Genomic DNA, 3,346 nt, shown 5'->3' with positions numbered 1-3,346 from the left:
GTCCCTGCTCATTCAGCAGCAGAGAGGAAGAACCCACCATGGAGGAAAGCTGCTTACCTCGTGGTAGTGAAGGAAGGAGGAATGAAGGAGAGTGACATACACACTAGGTCATTCTTCCAGTGACCCACCTCTTTCAACAAAGCCCTACCTTCTAACATCACATTTAAGTATAGAGGCCCATGATTAAATCACCTTTCGAAAGCCCCATGTATGAGCACATGAGACTTTGAGCAAAATCTAGACATAAACCATAACATTCTGCCTCTGCCTCCAAAAGAGTCATGCCCATTTCTTTATGCAAAATGCATTTAGTACACCCTGAAGAGTCACCGAAGTCATAACAGTTCCAGCTAAGATAATTGTACTACTAATTTCTATTAGTTCTTTGAAAGGAACAGTTAGTACTTATATTGCTTGATCAATTTTACATGCCTGTACCTGGTAATCTGAGCAACTACTTTGAAGATAACAATATGCAATATAATAACCATTGTTAATTTCCTATCATCTTGTTTTGAAATTTAGTATCATTTTTATTGGTTTTTAAAAATTCTCTTTAAAATAAATAAAAATGCTTAGCTGTGAACCCCTATGAAAACCAAAGAGAAAGTAAAATACTGCCAGCATATAATGGCACAGGGTAAACACTACAGTTCCAAAAGGGAGAAATAGGCGTATAGAGGCTAATGAGACCAAAACAAGACTGAAACCCAGAAAAGCAAATATTGAATTCTGTAATTCCTTGTCCAGGACGAGGGTCAAAGATGAGATCTCCAAATGGCTTGTACAGTTCTGTCCCTAAAGTACTGCTGGCGGTTGCAGCCCTCATGGCTTCTCTCTTAGGCTGGCTTTGCTCATGCCTATAGATGTCCACAGATCTTCCATGCTCCTGGCTTCTTCACCTTCCTTGGATCTTCACTCTACTTTGAGCTTCACTCTAACAGCTTCACTCACTGTCATTCCAGGGGCACACTGCATAGCCTTCAAGGCCTTCCTCTGAAATCTTGGTAGAAGCATCCTTGACCCTACAGATCTTGCATTATGCATGCCTATAAAACTAGGACCACATGGTTGATGTTAATGTCTGCTGCCAGCCCCGGCAGTAACCAGGCCTTTTTGCATCATGGTTGAAGAGGTCTCAGAGTGTCTGAATGGCTGAGCACTGTGAATTGGGTTTTGAAAACCAATTTACTAGGCAACTTTTCTTGAGCAGAATGCATGGGATCTGACTTCTCAAAGCAAAGTCTTTCACTTTTGCACCCTGGAGCCTTCAAAGAATAAGGTCTTGCCTATTCCTCAGATGCTTTCAAGACATCTTTTCCGTTATCCTCACATGAAGCAATTGACTTCACTTTTAATGCTTATGTTTTCAGCAACCAAGCTGTCCTCCACCAATACTTTATGGGAATTTGAAAACTGAAAATCACTCGATGGTGCCATTTTCTCTTGAATCTCAGTATAGCGCAGCTAAAAAAAAAAAAAAAAGACAATAGTATCAATGCCAAAGCCCAAACATTGGGCTGTCTTGAAATTTCCAATGTCAGATTAGTTTGTCTACTTCCCTTTACCTCAGTCACCCTCAACGACAACTGTGAAATATAGACAATTTTTTTTTTTTTTTTTTTTCTGCCAGAGTGTAACACATGGTCTGGAGTCTAACTTCCAATGGAGTCCTTATTCCCAACTGAAACCTTCTGAGCTTGGTCTTATGATCTGTCTTTTTAAATCAGTATTTTGATCTTCTTAGTTCAGAGCAGAATCTCCCATCAAGTTTGACTCACAGCATTCTAGGGCTTCTCTATCTGGTATTTCTAAACCTTTCCAAACTCCTCCTATGAACCAGTTCCAAAGCCTTCTGAACCACCTGCAGGTACATAGGCACACCCTTAGCAATGTCTTCATTTCTCTGGTATCAAAATAGGTCTTAGCCACATTTCTCATCATTGGGACAAAATACTTGTCGCCTGAAACTTAAAGGATGAGAGGATAATTTTGACTCACGTATCAGAAGTTGCAGTCTTTGCATGATTGACAGCATGCTGGAAGGGTCTGCTAAGGAGGAAATCTGCTCACCTCATAGAAGCCAGGTCGCAAAGTGAAGGGAAGAAAAAGGGGGAGACAGAGAGTGTGAGAGATACTCTGCCAGATCATGCTTCCACTAACCTGCCTCTTCTGGCCAAGTTCCACCCCCTAACATCACATTTAGCTATAAAGACCCTGTGGTTAAATCACCCTAGAAAAGTCCCACCTATGGGTGCATGGAGGCTTTGCAGGACAACTATGTCTTTAAGAAATCTAAACGTATTTTCTGATTAAGGTATGATTCTTCCAGAATTAGTTGTTCATCCTCTCATTCCTAGGTAAGGCCCCTCCTACCTCCTCTTTTCTTTTTTTTTTTTTTAAGTCCCTGCGATTTGTTTTGGAAACTTTCTCTTACCTATCTTTGTTTGTGGTTGCCTTGACTTGATTTCATCTTTATAATAAAAAATAACAAGCTAAGGGTTATAGAAGGTTTCATAATATACTTTGTCCCAGGCTTACCTCCTCTTTGATATGGACCTAAGAACAAACAATCCTAAATCTCCCAGTGGGACTTCTCTACAATCAAAGAAAAAAGTAAATGAAAGCAGTTCCAAATTAACATTGATTTGTCTGAGGCTCATGACCCAGTTCTTCATAACTCCCCTGTCTAATTTTCTAGTTTTGTTTGTGTCAGAATTGATAAACAGGACGTTAATGGACCTAATATAGCCTGAGAAATGATGTGTGTGTGTTTGTGCATGTGTGTTTCAAAGTTACATTTTGTTCAAAATATTTTGTAATTTACATGCTTTTGTGAAGCATGTGCTCTCTAAGTTAGTTTTACTGGGACAGTGGTTCAAGGTCTAATATAGAACATGTGGGAAAGCAAATTCCTGGTCCCCCAAACACTCTCAAACAGAATCTCTGTGCAGAGCCCCAGGTGCTGTGTATGCGTGCTAAGATTTGAGAACCACTGCTTTCCTTTGCCCACTCCTTTACTTTCTACTCTCTGAGCTTAGTCTTTCTTTCATGTTACTTGTAGTCAGTTCATTTGATGAGCCCTACTGTAGACTTTAAGCCTGTGAGTAATGTTTATTCTTCCATCTCCGTGCTATTCACAAACTCACTGTGTGTTTACTGTATTCGTATCACTTAGCACAAAGCCAGGCCCATTAACAGGCATCAATCCAACTAGAAGCTAAAGTAAACCAAGCCATATAACTACAGCAAGGAGGGAAGGCTTGTTTGAATTTTTTTGAGAAGAGAAATTACCAGAAAATTAGAAGAGAAAAACCCACTGGGTAAAACTAAGCAGAACTATAAA

The 3,346-nt window shown here is 39.9% G+C and overlaps 1 long non-coding RNA gene across 1 annotated transcript; it reads right to left on the bottom strand.

Annotated features, from left to right (window-relative positions):
- Positions 1-718: 718 nt before the first annotated feature.
- On the bottom strand, positions 719-2,225 carry LOC106148066. Its single transcript, XR_001233200.1, has 2 exons — positions 2,002-2,225; positions 719-1,467 (listed from the first exon to the last, which is right to left on the bottom strand). It is a non-coding gene; the product is annotated as an uncharacterized LOC106148066 (long non-coding RNA).
- Positions 2,226-3,346: the final 1,121 nt, after the last annotated feature.

Source organism: Chinchilla lanigera, unplaced genomic scaffold, assembly GCF_000276665.1.
Source record: "Chinchilla lanigera isolate Chin_1 unplaced genomic scaffold, ChiLan1.0 scaffold00014, whole genome shotgun sequence".
Lineage (NCBI taxonomy): Eukaryota > Metazoa > Chordata > Mammalia > Rodentia > Chinchillidae > Chinchilla > Chinchilla lanigera.
The sequence above is the reverse complement of the archived record's forward strand: the minus strand, read 5'-3'. Positions and strand labels throughout refer to the sequence as shown.